Genomic DNA, 19799 nt, shown 5'->3' on the forward strand with positions numbered 1-19799 from the left:
TAGCCTATCGCATGAAAAAACAGGGACGCAAATGGCATAGCAGATGCCATTTGCATCCGGATCCCTTCCTGCAGTGAGTGCTCAGTGATACGGCATGGCAATGGCGGCCGTATCGCTTGCTGTACGGAGCCGGCCAGTGGCTCTGTGGAGTTGCCGCAGAGCGGAGCTGGCCAGCAAGGATTCTGGGGGGAGGAACGGATTGCCTCCCCCCCCATGGACACCCCCCTGGACTGGCAGGTAGGGGATTTGTACATCCCTATCTGCACATGCTCAGAGGCTTACTAGCATGGGAATTGCACCAATAATGAATTTAAGCAAGCATTATGGATCTCTAGGCCCCTCTAACACTACAAATGACTTGGCTATGCTCCTGGGGCCAATACAAGTGGACAGGCAGCTGCTCTGAAGGGGAGGTGTCCTGGGGGATCACCTGTGCTCCTCAGTCACCTCTCCAGTCTCAGTGCCTGACTCTGAGGAAGGACCCCTCAGAGTCAGGCATTTGAGCCTGGGTGGCTCTCTGAAGAGCCACACTGGCCACTTTCTTCCAGCCAACCCAGCTCTCCAGAGAATGCATCCTCTGGTTTGCTGAGAAGGTGCTCAGAGCGAGCCAGAGGGTGGACAGGCAGTGGCTGGAGAGGGTAGCAGCAGCAGTCGTGTGGGTTGTATTGCTTGCCACCTGCTTCAGGTGGTGGAAGAACATACACTGCCAGGGATGCTACGTTAAGCAATGAGCATGAGTCAGCTATAACAGCCTGTCTCCGGTTATTCATGCTGTGGTAGCTTCCAGTAGTACATGGGGCTGCCTTTGAAGACTACTCAGAAGGCTACCAGTGCCATCGCAGCCTGCAGCATCTGCCTCCTGGTATGGCCACCTCACTCTGCCTAATGGTAGGGCCAGCCCTGAACCACTTCTCCAAATTCACCTTGGATTAACCTGGAAATTACCTGAGAACCAAGATCTCCCTTCCCCCAAATCAAAAGATCTCAAGTAATTTTTCTGAGCCAACTGAAGAGCACAGAAAGATTATGTACCCATCTCCCTCACCCGCCTTCTCTCCCCTGTCCTGGCTAACAGAATCACTTTGTTCCATTAGCTTGCATGGGCAACCTGCAAGAAAGATCTGTTCATAACTGTACCACTCTTCATTATGCATGGGTTGATAAATGAGGAATAGGGTGGGCTTTAAAGGGTAAAATACAAAATGTCAGCTACCCGACATGGAATATCAGCTATCAAATATTGACTATAAAATGCATATGATCAAACAGCAAATAGTAAATAAGGAATGTCAAATAGTGAGTGTGTCATTTCAGATGGTCCACAGTACAGCTGGTACCAGAATCCAGTGTGATGGACTCTGGGAAGAATGGGAACTGAATTCATTTCTACCCACATGGCATATCTTCATACTTACATGACACACTGCATATAGAAGAAAAAAATCTTGTAACTTCCACAGGCAGCTAGTTATGGAGGCACTGGGGCCTAGAGCTTGGCTTCTGATTGATCTTATCTACCAGGTATAACTACAAACAATATTATCCCAGAATTATCCAGGATTACAACAGCCTTATCACTATAGCTATGATAAGAAAACAATAAAATATTCCAAATCCTCCCCAACAATCTGGAATTAGATTTCAGTGGTGTGATCTTGATTGGAAAAAAGCAAGAAAAGGAAAACATGCTCTCCTACTCCCAATAGCTTGCAGATGCATAAGCTATAATAATTAATTACCTTTGATTTCTAAGAGATTATGTTGCTGGGTTTCTGTCAACGAGAGATTTACCTTTGGATGCGGTCCTGGCTTCTCTGATTACTTTTTAATTCAGAGAATCCTGGTTTTCAGCACATGCCCCCCAAAGGGTCATCCTCTTGTGATGAATCTCCCTCTGCTTGAAGTAATTAATAACTACACGCACAGAAAATGCTCACTTTGCAACAGCTGTGAACTTTTTGAAATCCTTCCAATGGCAGGATCAGACATAATGCTGTCAATGCAGTTTGCCACCTAGCTCTGCAACGTTCCTTGCCCTCCAACAACAGAATTTACTTTTTTTAAAAAATAAATACTAACTGGACAATTAATGGAATACAACTATACACAGAAATCAGGTGTGGTTGTTAATGAGGATTCTTTGTAAACCGTATGAATAAAACCAGGTTTTGTTATTTTGCTCACATATGGATCTCTCCTTTCATCAAATTTGTACTACCTGCAGGTTTACTGCTAGTAGATCTCTGGGGAAGGTGCTATTACAGTACAAAGCTGTAGTAGCCTCCCTGTACCCTACTTGAGTTCTAGTACCAGTAACTGAGAGTCTGGAATGTTTTCCTCCAGTGTCCCCAAGTCCCCATTGGCCATTATGAGCACATCAAAGTGCTTCATCTTCCACCAGCCCTATATAAGGGGTCTGGTGGTTATTTGGGTCCTGCTGATTCTCCTCTGCACCTCTGTGATCAGGAAGTAGCAGCACAGCATCCACACTTATATGGAGGGGGACAAAGATGGGGAGGGACCTTCCTGTGTGGGGTGCACTGTACCAACATTTCAGAAACCAGTGGCACTAGAGGATAGAGTTGAAATATGAGCACCCTAGTGCTTCACCTCAGGAGAAGTATGCTTTAAAGCCCTGCTCTTTAATCACAGACCTATACATTTGCACGTATATGAAGTTATGTCCCTCTGTACATGCCATTAACCTTGAGTTTCTGTTGTGTCAGATGTGGGGGGAAGAGATGAGGAATTCTCCAAGAGTTCAGTACCAAATGTTCAAAACCCAGAGGCATGCGAGTTCAGCAAAAATGCTTGATTTACCACTTGCCAAGTACCCAAGTGTCAGGAAAAGAGCTCATCTTCTTCCCTGCTTGACAACAGGGCAAAGCATCTGTTGCACCTGATTTTAAAAAATACCTATCTATCACTCTGCTCAGTTGGCAGCCCTAGTTTACTGCATATCGTATTAACAGAGGGATGGAAGTTCCCATGGCTTTGTCAAGGCCCAGCTTCAGTACTGCAGTGGGCCTTGTAGGTCATAGCCAGGATTTGATTGGAAGTAGCCTGGAAGGGCTTGGGCCTATTCAGTTTCTGGAATGTCAGAGTCTGTGTGAGCTCATCTCTGCCAGCGTTCTCAGAGCAGAGCCAGGGGGAGTCACCCAACTCCCTGTCCACCTGCTGGTCTGGCCTTGGCATGCAGGGAGGCTGGAAGCTGTCCGTGAGAACCTAACAGAGGTGGGGAGGCGTTTGCAGAAGGGTTGCCCACGTTGAAGGGTCACTGCTGGAGGGCTGAGCAGTGCCACCCTGTTTACACATGGGTCTTGCTGAAAGGCTAAAGGCCCGTGTCTGTCAAGGGATCTGGAGGGGGTGCCCTACAGTCACGCCTTCCTTTTTAAGCTGATGCAAAGGTGAAGAGCCTTTGCTAGGAACATCTCGTCTTCATTGCCCGAAGCCTTCTCTGTTTGGATCCATCATTGTCTGGGCTTTTGGAGGCACTCTGCACATGGACTGGAACTTTGGACTGTTAAGGACTTGCCATGAAAAGTACTGTGAGGCTTTTCATAGACTTGAACTCTCGTTGCTGTGGATTGCGTGTCTGTGTTTGTCGTCAGCTCAGTGTACGGCAGGCTGGGTTTGATCTATGACTTTTGGACTTCCCTCTGCTCATACAGCGTGGAGTTGCCAATGCGAAAGCGGTGGCCTGGAACTCCTTGCGTGTGTGGGTAAACCCTTCCCTTGATCTTGATGGGCCTTGATGATGTAGCCTAGAGTTATCAACAAAAGATTCAAAGCTGGACTCTCTATGGGTGTGAGTTGTCAGGCCTTTCAAGAAGTTATCCCCTGATTGCCTGATGGGTTCATTCCAGGAATCATTCCCTTTCTATGTCTGGGGTTGGAGTCCCGTGAAAGGATTGTCTGGGTTAGGTACCCAGGAATCCAGAGTCCCTTCCCTTGTGTTCAGAACCATGGAGATCTCAACAGAGAAACCATGTTGAGGATCTCAGTCACAGTAGCAGTGTTTAGCTTTGGACTGTTCTGGAATTAGGGATGTACGAATCCCTTACCTGGCTCCGCACCAGGGCATCCGCAGTGGGGGGGAGGTGCTCCGTCCCTCCCCCCGGAATCCTCTCCAGCCAGCTCTGCGGAGCCGCCAGCCAGGGCCAGCCGCAGACAGAGTTCCGGCCGCAGCCAGGCTGCTATGGCCACAAATGGTGGCTGTCATAGCGGTCGCCATTTGCATCCTTGCAAGCAGCCGTGATAGGCTACGTAAGTATTTATGTAGCCTATCACGGCAAAGAGCAGGGGCGCAAATGGCATAGCGGCTGCCATTTGCACCCCTGCTCTTTGCCGTGATAGGCTACGTAAGTATTTATGTAGCCTATCACGGTAAAGGCAGCCACGCAAATGGCGGACGCTACTCCATTTGCATGGCTGCCTTTACCATGATAGGCTATGTAAATACTACCGCTGGGCAGCCTGCACAGGGAAGCAAATGGCGGCCGCCGTAGCCGCCGTCATTTGCGTTCCCTTTTTTTGCCGTGATAGGCTACGTAAATACTTACGTAGCCTATCACGGCAAAGAGCAGGGGCACAAATGGCGTAGCGGCCCCCATTTGCGTTCCTGCTCTTTGCCGTGATAGTCTATGTAAATACTTACATAGCCTATCACGGCTGCAAGAACACAAATGGCAGCCACAGCAGCCCAGCCGCAGCCAGCCAGGAGACCAGCTGCCGCCACCGCCGCCACCGCCCCAAATAAGTTCCGTCCCAGGGGGATTCCGCCGGGGAGGGGCGGGAGGCCATTCTGCCACGGATTCCCGGGGGCTGGATTCTAAAGAATCCAGCCTCACTGGAATCCATGGCAGAATTCTCTGACATCCCTATCTGGAATTACATAGAGCCTATTAGCTACTGACCACCAGCTATATGATTTCTGAAGAGTGTAACCATAAAGCTTTTGTTGTGGGATTCCCTGCAATAAAGAAATCTCACTGATTTGGGTGTCCAGTGTCAGATTGCCTGAGCTTGTGCGCTGGGCGGATTGGGAAGCCTGATAGGCCTGTGTGATAAGTACTAAAAGGAAATAAGCAGAATCATTCTGGACCATGGAGTTGCAATTAGGGATGTACAAACGTCACTTATTTTTTCGAAGGGTGACATTTGCAGTGGGGGGGAGGTGCTCCATCCCTCCCGCTGAAATTCTCCCCAGCCAGCTCCGCGGCAACTCCGCGGAGCCGCCGGCTGGGGCCGCCCACAGCCAGATATCCGGCCACTGGGCAGCCTGCACAGGGACGCAAATGGCGGCCGCTGTAGCCGCCACCATTTGCGTCCCTGTATTTTGCCATGATAGGCTACGTAAGCAATACTTATTTTTATAGTGCTCTTTACAGATCTAAAGTCACTTTGTTACATTAAGACAGCCTTCCCACAACATGGTGCCCTCCAGATATTTTGGGTTTCAGTTCCCATCAGCCTCAGGCAGGATGGCCAATGGTCAGAAATGCTGGGCACTGTAGTCCAAAACATCTGGAGGGCACCAAGTTGGGAAGGGCTGCTTTAAGAACGTAAAGCAGCCTTTCTGTTCTTAAAGTTATTTTATGTATAACTTAGTTTGCTCATAAAATTATCATTATATTTTAAAACATTTAAAAGTAAACTCAGTAAATTTGTAATTATTGTCTGAACACATTAGAACTATGTGAAATGACTGTTTCAGCATCAGAAACACAGGACTTATAGAACAAAACCCAAACTGTCAACAATGCACATTTACTGTCAAGAACGCACAGTGGTGACTCTACTCACATGTTGGGAAACTGAGCATAAATGTCTATCAGCAAAATATACATTTGATCAATAATTTTAATAAGGCATGAAAGAAGTAACTATGCTGGGAATCTTACAGAGAGGATTAAAAAACATTTTTCCTCATGGCTTCATTATTTCCAGACATGCTACATCTCTAGTCTTTCTATAAAAATGTTCTTATTACATAGTTTTAGAAATCATTTTTGGAGGGATAAAGGCTGGGTAACAATAAATAAATACTTTGTCTTAAATTCTAAAAGAAAATATTTCATAATCCAGAGCTGTTCAATTTTTCCAGTTTTTTGGGGGGAAACAAAAACAGTCCTCAGGGGGAAAAAAAAGTGTGGTTCTTTCCCCATTTTTTCTTGTCTTTTTCTGAACCTTCACATCTCTAGTTACAACTGCTCTGTATAGCTTTAATGAAGCCTAAATGGAATCACATAGTATCTCCCTGTTTAACCCTGCTTCCACTTCCCTCCCTTTGTTGTTTTCCATGTGTTGAATTTTAGATTTTATCATCATCTCAATTTGGTGGGTGATCTCAGTTACATTCCAGTCTTTGTCTGAAGTGGTACAAAACTGAAATCTTGGCATTTGGGAGGAGGTGTGGTTTAAACTGTAACGTATCCAAATGTTTCAGTTTCAAGAAAGGTGAATAGGTACACAGACCTATTCAAATTCCAGCTTTTGTCATGAAATGCCTGACACTGGTTGATGAATGGATATTGAGCTTTTGAGACTTATCCATCATGTTAGAGCAGATGTAGCTTGACCACTTGAACAGAATGTGCTTTGACACTTTGATTCTTGGTCTGAATGGACCCTAAAATTATGGTGACAGCCGTACGAATTAGGAATAATTGTGAATATTAATTGAAGCAAACATTTCAGACTCTTGATAATATGAATTAGAAAAAGTTTGAAGATTGCTGAACATTTCTTAATGAGGCATAAAATAGCTCAGCATTTATTAGCAGTGCTGGAGAAGAGCCAATCTCAAAAGATAGTGTTAGACTGTCCAGGCACACTTATTTATAATAACTGTGTCACATTCTTCCTCCAAGAAGCTCATGCATAGACCTTCCTCCCACACTCCACACCTTTATCTTCAGAACTACCGTAGATGTAAACTGCCTTGGGACTTTTAATTGAAGAGCAGTATAAAAATAAATAGGTTAGGCTGAGATCTAGTGACCAGCCTGGCCTAAGATCATTGGTCAACCAGTCAATAATGATCTGAATCCAGAGCACCCAGTACTAAGACAATAAGGGAGCAATCCTGTGGCTGCTAGTCAGAGGCTAGACAGCCATAGGATATGTAGTTTTCCAGGAACCAACCTCGGAGCCTGCTCTCCAAAATCAGTTCCCGGAGAACTGACCTCCCCCCCCCACCCACGCTGCCTCTCAGGCAGCTCAGAATGGTCCCACACTCTGTGCTCAGAAGAGGAGCGCGGACTGGCGAAAATGGGGTATTCTGGGGGGCGTTCTGGGGCGGGGAAGGTGGAAATGCCGGTACAACACATCCTATGTGCCATCCAGCAGCCGCCTCCCCCGCTCCGCCTTTCCACTGCTAGACAGCCAAAATTGGCTGTCTAGCTACAAATGTAGGACAGGAGAAGTGCAGAGGGAATGATCCCCTCCATGCTTCTCCTGTCCTGCATTGGATAGGCAGTCACCTCCGAGTTTAGAGGCGGCCGCCTATCCCCATAGGACTGCTCCCGAATCTAACCACTACAACACATTGGCTGTTTGGACATGAGGATAACAACCCAGGAACAGGGCATTCCTTGGCTGTTGATTGAAAGTAGGGATGTACGAAAGTGACTTACCTGTTCACAGATTATGTTTATGGTGGGTGGGGAGGCATTCCGTCCCTCCCCCCGGAATCCTCGCTGGGGGGGAGGCGCTCCGTTCCTCCCCCCGGAATCCTCGAACGGCCGGCTGTGCTCCGTGGCAGCTCCGCAGAGCAGCCGGCCAGGCCCAGCCAGGCCAAAGCCGTCTGCAGCCGGATTTCTGGCCGCAGAGGGCTCTGGGTAAACAAAAAACAAAAAACACATGTAAGCAAATGGCGGCGGCTACGGCCACCGCCATTTGCATTCCTTCTTTTTGGCCATCTTAATCTATGTAAATATTTACGTAGACTATGATGGTGAAAATAAAGGGGAAAGCAAATAGCTAGGGATGCACAAAAGTCACTTACCTGGTCTCGCAGCTTGCTTTGCGGTGGGGGGGAGGCGCTTCGCTGCTCCCCCCGAAGTTCAGGCCGGCGGGGAGGCTTCCCACCTTGCCCGGCCGAAATTCAGGCCGGGGAGAAGCGCCCCGTCTCCCCGGCCACGAACTTCAAAAGAAAAAAAAAAACGCCCCTGTGATAGGCTACGTAACGATTAACGTAGCCTATCACGGCTAGATCTGCATAGTCAGCTGTGATAGGCTACGTTAATCGTCACGTAGCCTATCACGGGTGACTTTGAAAAAAAAAAAAAAGTGCGTACGCAAATGGCGGCCCCCATAGGGAGCCGCCATTCGCGTTCCTTATTTGGTCCCTGTAGTCTACGTAAAGATTTACGTAGACTACGGTGAAAATAAGGGCAATGCGATAAACCCACCCAACCATGATAGGCTACGTAAAGATTTACATAGGCTATCACGTCGTTGTTGTTGTTGTTTTTTTAAACCTAGCCATGATAGGCTACGTAAATCTTTACGTAGCCTATCACGTCTTTTTTTTTTTTACACAAGCCTGGAAATGGCGGCAGCGGCAGCCGCCCAGAAGATCCACCACAGGTAAGTCTCGTCCCAGGGGGGATCCGTGGGGGGGCCGGGGGATGGCAGGCCGTTCCGCCACGGAGTTCAGGGGGCCGAATGCACTGGCATTCAGCCTCACTGAGATCCATGGCAGAATTCTCTGACATCTCTAATTGAAAGCTGTTTCCCGCCTCCCAGCTGAGCAGAGCAGAGCAGAGCAAGCTGCTCCAGCTGGTCCAGGGACTACAGAAGCAGGCAAGCTCCCAGAGAGCGAGCGAACAGAGCGAGCGAACAGGGGGAGCAAACAGGAGTTGGCCAGGGGAGTTGCAGTGGTTGAAGAGACAAAGGAGACAAAGGAGACAGAGGCTAAGAGGTAAGTGGGTTGCAGGAAGCCCAGGGCGCTGCCCTTTATCCTTCTGACTGGCTGTGAGCTCACCAGGAGCTTCTGAGAGCTCCAACTGAATTGGAGGGGTGTGGCCTGAGTACTCCCAGCAGCTGACTGGGCGGGAAGCTTCAGTCTGTTTCCCGCCTCCCAGCTGAGCAGAGCAGAGCAGAGCAAGCTGCTCCAGCTGGTCCAGGGACTACAGAAGCAGGCAAGCTCCCAGAGAGCGAGCGAACAGAGCGAGCGAACAGGGGGAGCAAACAGGAGTTGGCCAGGGGAGTTGCAGTGGTTGAAGAGACAAAGGAGACAAAGGAGACAGAGGCTAAGAGGTAAGTGGGTTGCAGGAAGCCCAGGGCGCTGCCCTTTATCCTTCTGACTGGCTGTGAGCTCACCAGGAGCTTCTGAGAGCTCCAACTGAATTGGAGGGGTGTGGCCTGAGTACTCCCAGCAGCTGACTGGGCGGGAAGCTTCAGTCTGTTTCCCGCCTCCCAGCTGAGCAGAGCAGAGCAAGCTGCTCCAGCTGGTCCAGGGACTACAGAAGCAAGCAAGCTCCCAGAGACTGAGTGACCAGAGGGAGCAAACAGGAGTTGGCCAGGGGAGTTCGGCAGGGGAGGTCAAGGGGGAGGCCCCTAACATTTTTTTTTATTTTTTATTTTTACTAACTTTTTTTCATTTATTTGTCTTGTAACACACACTTCCACACCAGTGGGACTCTGCTTTTAACCTCTACTGAGTAGAGGAGCAGGCACAGGCTAGTCTAGAACAATCACAAAGCTAGACACAAAAAGGGAAAAGAGGCTATGGAAGGACAAGACTCTCCAGTGGTGGTGACCTGCAAGGTGTGTGCAATGTTTGTTTTCTTGCCTGAGAACAACATGGCCTACACCTGCAACAAGTGCAAGTTGATCACGCTGCTGGAGGAAAAAGTAAGTGGACTGGAGCGGCGACTGTCAACCCTCCGGGGAATAAGAGAACACGAAGAGTTCTTGGACAGAATGGGGGAACTACAGCAGCAAAAGGCAGACCAGAAGCTTGAAGAGCAACAGCAAGATGAGGCAGTGGGAAATGCTGAGGTGAAGAAAAATGGAGTAGAGGATACTCCTTGGAAAACGGTGACAGTTAGGAGAAGAAGAACTAGACGCCACTCTGCACCAGTGGAAGCGGTGGAGCTGTGGAACCGATTCCAGGTACTTGCAGATGAGACTGGAGGACAGCCTGCAGAGGAAGAATCACAGGGGAACCTGCATGAGAGTGAGCAAGAGGCTAAAGGTCAGTCAAACAGAGGCGATGAAACCCAGGCCTACAAGAAGAAGAAGAGAAGAGTGGTAGTAGTGGGAGACTCCTTGCTGCGTGGGATCGAGACCCAAGTATGTCGCGAAGACCCGTGGACTCACCAGGTATGTTGTCTCCCGGGAGGACAGATTAGAGACGTGACTGAAAGGTTGCCTGCACTCATAAAGCCCACTGACAGGTATCCCTTTCTTCTCATCCATGTGGGAACAAATGATACCGCCAAGCGGAGCTACGAAGAGATCACGTCAGACTTTGAAGCTTTGGGAAGGAAACTCAAGAACTTTGGGGCCCAGATAGTTTTCTCATCCATCCTTCCAGTAGTTAGAAGAGGGATAGAAAGGGAACGAAAAATACTCCGGGTGAATGACTGGCTACGAAGGTGGTGCCGACGAGAGAGATTTGGATTCTGGGACCACGGGCTATACTTCCTGGAAGATGGGCTGTTGGCTAGGGATGGGTTGCACCTCACAAAGGCTGGGAAGAATGTGTTTGGCCACAGCATGAAGAACTTCATCAGGAGGGCTTTAAACTGAATCCTACGGGGAAGGGAGATGTAATGTTGGGGGTAACAATGGACGTAGGCGCATGCACTGCAATGGAGAGAACAGCGCTGATAGCGCCCAATAATAGTCTTCAGACACATGTAGGAAGAAAGCCAGACTATGAAGCACATGGTCTTCGATGTCTATATACTAATGCCCAGAGTATGGGAAACAAACAGAACGAACTTGAACTCTTAATACAGGAGGGAAATTATGACTTGATAGGTATAACTGAGACTTGGTGGGATGACTCTCATGACTGGAATACAGCAGTTGAAGGATATAACTTGTTCAAAAAGAACAGGAGGAACAGAAAGGGAGGCGGGGTTGCACTGTATGTGAAAAATACATATCTCTGCACAGAAATACAGGAGGAGGAGCTTGGTAGCCCCATCGAAAGCATCTGGGTTGAAATAAATGGAGCAAAGAATAAAAGGAACCTGGTGGTCGGAGTCTACTACCGGCCACCCAATCAAGGAGAAGCCAAGGATGAAACTTTTGAAAAGCAAATAGCCAATGTTTTAAGGAAGCATGATGTAGTAGTAATGGGGGACTTCAATTTCCCCTATATTTGTTGGGAGACAAATTCTGCAAAACATGGCCCCTCCAGGAAATTCCTGACTTGTGTGGCGGATAACTTCCTCCTACAGAAAGTAGAGGAAGGAACTAGAGGATCGGCTATCCTTGACTTGATCCTAACCAACAGAGATGACTTAGTGGATAAAGTAGCAGTTACAGGAACTCTGGGGGAAAGCGACCATGTTGTACTTGAGTTCTTGGTTCTAAGGGAAGCAAAAGCCGAGTGTACTCAAACGCGTACCCTGAATTTTAGGAAAGCTGATTTTAATAAACTCAGAACAATGATCAGTAAGGTCCCATGGCAAACAATGCTAGCGAGAAAAGGAGTCCAAGATGGGTGGGAACTTTTAAAAAAGGAAATTCTCAAGGCACAATCACAAACAATTCCAACAAGAAGAAAAGGTGGAAGACAACAGAAGAAGCCAATGTGGCTTCACAAAAAGCTTAGGGATGACCTGAAAACAAAAAAGGACACATATAGGAAGTGGAAAGAAGGCCAAGTAACAAAGGAAGAGTACAGGCAGGTAGCACAGAATTGCAGGGATGGCGTCAGGAAGGCTAAAGCGGAGAACGAGGTGAGGTTAGCGAGGGATGCTAAAAACAACAAAAAGGCTTTCTTCAGCTACGTGCATAGTAAAAGGCAGAGGAAAGAAATGGTTGTTCAGCTATTAAATAAGGATGGCAAAATGATAACAGATGACAAAGAAAAGGCAGAGGTGCTCAATTCCTACTTTGGCTCAGTCTTCTCCCAAAAGAGGGTCTATGACCCCCCTGGCAAAGGCGAAGTACAGGCTGAAGGGGCAGGATTGCAGCTTGAGATCGACAGGCATATGGTCAAGGAACACCTCATTACTTTGAATGAGTTCAAATCTCCAGGGCCAGATGAACTGCATCCTAGAGTCATAAAGGAACTGGCAGAAGAGCTCTCAGAACCGCTGTCTATTCTCTTTGAGAAATCATGGAGGACCGGGGAAGTGCCAGATGACTGGAGGAGGGCTAACGTTGTCCCTATCTTCAAAAAGGGTAAAAAGGAGGAACCTGGGAACTACAGACCAGTCAGTCTGACATCAATCCCTGGGAAAATTCTGGAGCAGATCATAAAGCAATCCATCTGGAAGCACCTTGACAACAATGCAGTGATTACTCGAAGCCAACATGGATTTGTCAAAAACAAGTCCTGCCAGACAAATCTGATCTCATTTTTTGATCAAGTCACCTCCCTTGTAGACCGTGGGAATGCTGTAGACATCATATACCTCGACTTCAGCAAAGCTTTCGACAAAGTGCCCCATGATATCCTGATGAGCAAACTAGCTCGAAGTGGGCTAGATGAAACAACGATCCAGTGGATCCACAGTTGGCTACAGAATCGGACTCAAAGAGTGCTTATCAATGGGACCTTCTCAAGCTGGGGAGAGGTAACGAGTGGGGTACCGCAGGGCTCAGTCCTGGGCCCAGTGCTCTTCAACATTTTTATTAATGAATTGGAGGAGGAGGTGCAGGGAATGCTGATCAAATTTGCAGATGACACAAAATTGGGAGGGATAGCTAATACCTTGGAAGACAGAAACAAAATTCAAAGTGATCTGGATAGACTGGAGTGCTGGGCAGAAAACAACAGAATGGCATTTAATAGGGACAAATGCCAAGTTCTGCACCTAGGAAAAAGAAACCAAATGCACAGTTACAAGATGGGGGATACGTGGCTCAACCACACTACGAGCGAGAAGGATCTTGGAATTGTCGTCGATCACAAGCTGAATATGAGCCAACAATGTGATGTGGCTGCAAAAAAGGCAAATGCTATTTTGGGCTGCATTCATAGAAGCATCGCTTCCAAATCCCGGGAAGTACTAGTTCCCCTCTACTCAGCACTGGTTAGGCCTCATCTGGAGTACTGTGTCCAGTTCTGGGCACCACACTTTAAGAAGGATGCAGACAAGCTGGAGAGGGTTCAAAGGAGGGCAACAAAGATGATCAGGGGACTGGAAACAAAGCCCTATGAAGAGAGACTGAAAGAACTGGGCATGTTTAGCCTTGAGAAGAGAAGACTGAGGGGAGATATGATAGCGCTCTTCAAGTACTTGAAAGGTTGTCACAGAGAAGAAGGCCAGGATCTCTTCTTGATCATCCCAGAGTGCAGGACACGGAATAATGGGCTCAAGTTACAGGAAGCCAGATTCCGACTGAACATCAGGAAAAACTTCCTGAGTGTCAGAGCAATACGGCAATGGAACCAATTACCTGAGGAGGTGGTGGGCTCTCCCACACTGGAGGCCTTCAAGACGAGGCTGGACAGCCATTTGTCAGGGATGCTCTGACTTGGATTCCTGCATTGAGCAGGGGGTTGGACTCGATGGCCTTGTAGGCCCCTTCCAACCCTACTATTCTATGATTCTATGATTCTATGAAAGCAGAATTGATGAAAGGCAGCATGCTTGCTCACCTCCACTCATGACATACAAACTGGGTCTCAGTGAATGTATATCTATCACTACTGCAAGCCATGCAAATATAACACCTTAGAAAGTGATGGTCTTTTTTATCCATTAAGTCATTGAATCATAGAGTTGGGAGGCACTTCAAAGATCATCTAGGTCAACCCTCTGTTGGTGCAGTAAATCCATGACTATAGCATCCTCAATAGGTGGCCATCCAGCTTCTGCTTGAAAAACTCTAGTCTAGAAGGGTCCACCAGCTTCCAAGACAGTCTTTACTACTGTTGAACACCTCATATCATGCGGAGATTCTTCCTGATGTTTAAAATTGGTGCTTGCAAGAATGTCTTGCTGTCACCAGTCTCACCATGATAAAATCCAGAAGTGATTGTTCCTCTCTGCACATTGCTAGCACTCATATCCAAGATAGTGATCATAGCACCTACATATTCATCTTATGGAATATACACCTATGTTATCATAGAGAAGGATGTGCTGGAGAATGGCCAGAAGGTCACAACCCTTTTCTATGAATACTTGTGTGAAAACTCCAACAGTATGAGATTATTTCATTGTGCATTGGGCTTCACCAGTATAACTCCACTACCATCATCATCATCATCATCATCATGGCGATCACTCGTGACCAAGTAAGATTGTCTTCCAAGAGTAGAGTCTTAACAGTGGGTCTGCAGGTGGCTGTAAAGGCTGATTCTGGATCTACACAGCCTCCCACAGTGAGGACATAGGTTTCCAGGTGGAAGGCGATCACAGTGAGGATTTGCTTGATGTGCCTTCCACTGAGGTCGTTTCTCCCTTTCGCCCTGTACTCACGCTTCTTCAAAGTCCATAGTGCCTTTAATATAGGCTGACCTCCAGTTGGAACACTTATGGGTTAGAGCTTCCCAGTTCTCAATGCTTATGTTACATTTTCTCAGATTAGCTTTGAGAACTTAAATCTCTTTTGCTGTCCACCAATATTCCGTTTTCCATTCATAAATTGGGAATAAAGTAGCTGCTTTGGGAGACAATGATCAGGCATTCAAACAACATGGCCGGTCCAGCGAAGTTGATGTTGGAGAATCATTGTTTCAACGCTGGTGATCTTTGCTTCTTCTAGTATGCTGACATTAGTCCGTCTGTCTTCCCAAGTAATTTGCAGAATTTTTTGGAGGCAGTATTGATAGTATCTTTTGAGAAGTTGGAAGTGGCATTTATAGATGGTCCATGTTTCACAGGCATACAGCAAGGTCGGTAATACAATGGCTTTGTAAACAAGCATTTTAGTCTCCCTATGAATGTCCCGATCCTTGAACACTCTACGCTTCATTCGGGAAAATGCTACACTCGCAGAGCTCAGGCAATGCTGAATTTCACCGTCAATGTCAGCTTTTGTGGAGAGATGGCTGCCAAGATAAGAAAAGTGATCAACATTTTCCAGCATCACACCATTAAGCTGGATTGATGGCGCTATAGAGGGATTGGTTTGTGCTTGCTGGTAAAGCACTTTGGTTTTTTTGATGTTAAGCAAGAGGCCGATTGATTTTATATTGAGTTTAACTGTTGTGTTAGAGTTCCCTACCCCAAAGAGTTCAAGGAAATGTAATTTTTGAAGGTGCTGGGAATTCTTCCTTAAAGCTCCCAAGTCTCCTTTACAGAACAAGTTCCAGGATTTTCTGGAAACAATTGTTGTGTGTTAAACTACTTTAGACTGTAGTATACAACACATTCTGTATATATTCTAACTAACTGAAGGTGGAAGGCAAAATATTTGATAAAAAATTAAAGAGTATTTTTATATATCCATTCCTGTTTTGCCAACTGATTTATTAAAAATGTATAATATAGAAAAATGAGCTCTGTTGAAACATTGCAGAGGGAGTTGGGGCCAGTCCCAGGTGTTAGAAGGAACAGGATGAAACCCCCTCTGGCCTGGATGACAAATGATAGGTAGCAGAGCTCTCTCCTCATGGTATATATTAGTGCTGTGCTGAAAATTTCTCCCACATTTTTTTCAACCATCCTCATTCAATTTAATAGAAATGAAATCCATTGTCTGCTTTTCTAGCATTATTTCCCACGTTTTATTCCATATTATCCAAAATACTGCAAGATATGTCATTGTGTGTGCTATGAGGTATAAAAGCGCAAGAGGGATATAGTGGCACCATGATGGGACCATATCAATATGACACAATGTGTAGATTTGGCCCTAGAGCCAGTGTGGCGTAGTGGCACCAGGAGTAGGGAGATCCAGGTTCTAGTCCCCACTCGGCCATGGAAGCTCACTGGGTGACTCTGGGCCAGTCACAGACTCTCAGCCCAACCCACCTCACATGGTTGTTGTTGTGAGGATAAAATGGAGAGGAGGATTATGTATGCTGCCTTGGGTTCCTTGGAGGAAAAAAGGTGGGCTAGAAATACAATAAATAAATAAATAAATAAATAAGAACTGTCATAAATTTTATCAAAGTCATTTTAACTTCTGAGATTCCAGGAGATGTTTTGGAGTAGGGTCACCCAAATTCCCTTCATTTCACTTCAGAAGAAATAGAGCCACCAATCTACTTGGATGTCCTTTGCATGCCTCCTTGTGAAGAAACTGGTTGAAATACAGTAGCTACTCCACTTGAAACACTGATACAGCCAGTGCCCCAAAACCCTGTTAAGAAGTTGACTCCATATGTATGCCAAACATAAGGAGGGAGGGAGGGGCGGGGTTGTACCACTGGCCCTACCCCCAATATCACAGCACTTTGCCAGTCTCACCCACAGATGACCACACATTAGCCAAAGGTCTGAAAGGGAAACCTAGGTATGAACAGCTAGACCAATGTGAAAGCATTCCCCTTCTCCCTTCCATGCATACTCCTCTTCACATTTTAGATACAGCCAGGTCCCAATCACTTTCCCAGCAGTTGCATGCTACTCAGATCTCAGAAAGCAAGAACAATGCCATGCAGGAGGGCGACACGTGGACCCTGTCTGTGGAAGAAAACGATCAACCCTATCTGCAATCACTTGCCGAGCTCTTTCAGATCACACTGGTTAATGGTACTCAGCTCTGTTCTGGATTAATCCATGCAAATCCTTTACATGAAAACTGGGTTGGGACTAGCTGGCAAATACACACACATCATCCTAAGAGATCAAGAAAAAGATAGTTCTATCATGGGTCCCTGAGTTTGCCTCCATCTTAGTTTTACGAGTGAACCTTCTAAGTCACAGTGTGTAGTGTGTGCGTGTGTGTTTAATTTAATCATTTTCCTTCAGATAGCACACAAGTAAGCAACCTTCTAATTCCATCCCTAAAGGAGATTAATTATTTTCTATTGTTAAGTAAAAGGCTTTGCTGTGATTAAAAGAAATTAAAAGGCATTCACTAGTGGAATCACTCTAGTCAATAAAGTAATTAGGGTCATGGCAAATGGAGGAAGAGACAGCCAGTGATTTCTGTGCTGAGAGAGTAAGGAAACTTTAAGGAAGTGATTGTCTTGTTTTGCCAAATGTGAACTTTCATTGGAGTTTATTTTAAGCAATCAATTTTAATGTCTATTAAGTACTGCTGTTCTCGACAAATAACAGTGCTATACATCTGATGTATGTGGGCCAAACTATTTGTAACACCGGAGACTTGTGATTAGTCACCTCATCTTGTAGACACTTTGATTGAAAAGGCAACATTTTAGTAAAACTAAAACTAAATGACAACATGGAGAGCTGGGAGCTGCTCATTTGAATGGAACATGCAGCGGGGGGAGACACTAAACTTTCCCCACTGGCTGTTTTTATTATCACAGTCATACAACCCAGCTACTTTCCCATGCATGAGGAAAACCCTTTCTCCTCTGCATTCTATTCACCCACAGCCATCTTACCTCTGAGCCCAGCAAAATTTAGTAATTCTTGTAAATCATCAGATTTATCATTTAACTTATCTTTGATATCTAGTTCTTGAAAGGGAAATTCTCAGGACACAAACAATGCCCTTTGATTAAAAAAAAAAAAAAATCCTGTGCTGAGCAGGCCATTCTGTACCTCTTTCTGTGTGAAAGAGTTTCATTGTGTGTTTATGTTTTCAGTAAAAGGGGAAGCTTGTGTTGTATTTGAGTTCTCTGCCACAGATATTAATCTTCTGCTTCCAGCAAAGCATGGAAGATGTTTTCCACTAAAATATGTAGTTCACATTATTTTTATATATAAAATTATTTTCTTTGACTTTCTCTCTCTCTCTCTCTCTCTCTCCCTCCTTCTCCCTTTCCCTCCCTGACTCTCTCTCTCTCTCTCTGTGCATGCACAGATGTCATCTGTGAGTTCCGTATTGGGTCAGAATAGAGCCCCCGCTACAGATAGCTAGCCCCAGCACCAATCATGGCCTTGATCAAGCCCTGGCAACATTACTAAATAAAAGAGGAAACTTGGTCTTAAAAGCTTTCCTTCCAACTTTATAACTTTATAACATCACTGTCTAGATGAATTAATCATAACAATGAAAAAAAAACTTAAAGCTGTCAGCCAAAGGATATAGAGAAACTGCATTTTTTCAATGGATTAGACAGGGACAATGTACACACTATTATGAGAGATCAATACTAGGGGTGTACGAAACCCCCCTACCTCCGCCAACAGGAAGCTCCGGTGTGGGCTGGTCCATGAAGTCACGAAGAGTCAGAAGCGACTAAAGAATAAATGACATGGAGTTCCAGTAATCTAAGGACAGTGGCAAATATATGATTGCTTCCCCACAATGCTGTTTCAGGACATTTGGTAGCTCTGATTTAAGGCATCAGAGACATTGTTTCAACACATCAGAGCCATGTAGTGCACAGTGCAAGGGGGGCCCACAGGGATCTGTATTAAGACCAATACTTTTCAAGCTATTCATAAATGATCTGGAATTAGGCGTGAACAGTGATGTGGCCAAGTTTGCAGATGACACCAAATTATTTAGGGTGGTTAAAACAAAAAGGGATTGTGAAGAGCTCCAAAAGTATCTCTCCAAACTGGGAAAATGGGCATCAAAATGGCAAATGTGGTTCAATGTAAGCAAGTGTAAAGTGACACACATTGGGGCAAAGAATCCCAACTTCTAGTATAAGCTAATGGGATCTGAACTAGCACTGACTGACCAGGAAAGAGATCTTGGGGTTGTGGTGGAAAACTCAATGAAGATGTCAACCCAGTGTGCAGCCACTGTAAAAAAGGCAAACTCCATGTTAGGCATAATTAGAAAAGGATTGAGAATAAAACTGCCAATATCATACTGCCCCTATACAAATCTATGGTGTAACCACACGTGGAATACTGTGTATAGTTCTGGTCACCACATCTAAAAAATGGTATTGTAAAGCTGGAAAAAGTGCAGAAAAGGGCAACTAAAATCATCAAGGGGCTGGAGCATCTCCCCTATGAGAGAAGGTTACAACAGTTGGGATTGTTTAGCTTGGAAAAAAGGAGGGTAAGGGGAGACATGATAGAGATCTACAAAATTATGCCTGGTGTGGAGAATGTGGATAGGGAGACATTTTTCTCCGGCTGGATCTACACTTACCACCTTTTTCGCTTCCAATGAGGTTTCACTGCCCACCTTTCACACTACACAGTAGCCGCCTCGAATTGGAACCGGAATTTCCCACTTCCGTGCTCCCAATTTCAATACCCTAATATCCCAGTATTTCCCCTTAATGTGCTCTGATTTTCCGCCTTTGCTACCATATCCAGTCGTAGTCCCCTCCCCCGCCTGTCCATATGCGGCAGTGTTTGTATTTCCCTCCTGTCCAATCACAGCTCTCGACGGCCCCATGTCTTCTTCCAGCTACTGATCACATAGCTTCCTCAGCAGCCCCTGTCTCCTCAGCAACAAGCAAAGGGCTGGATGTAGGGATGGCGGAGAATTCCGCCACAGATTTCAGTGAGGCTGAATGCACTGGCATTTGGGCCCCCAAAATCTGTGGCGGAACGGCCTGCCACATACCCCTCTGCGGATTCCCCCCAGGACGAGGCTTACCTGGG

At 46.2% G+C, this 19799-nt stretch overlaps 1 pseudogene; it reads left to right on the forward strand.

Moving 5' to 3' along the window:
- The first annotated feature begins 1218 nt into the window (after positions 1–1218).
- The window catches only part of LOC146357143 (serine/threonine-protein kinase VRK3 pseudogene), an 86909-nt pseudogene continuing 68328 nt past the window's right edge, over positions 1219–19799 (forward strand).

Source organism: Heloderma suspectum, chromosome 1 (genome assembly GCF_057233095.1).
Source record: "Heloderma suspectum isolate Gila_16-S chromosome 1, 16-S_ref, whole genome shotgun sequence".
Lineage (NCBI taxonomy): Eukaryota > Metazoa > Chordata > Lepidosauria > Squamata > Helodermatidae > Heloderma > Heloderma suspectum.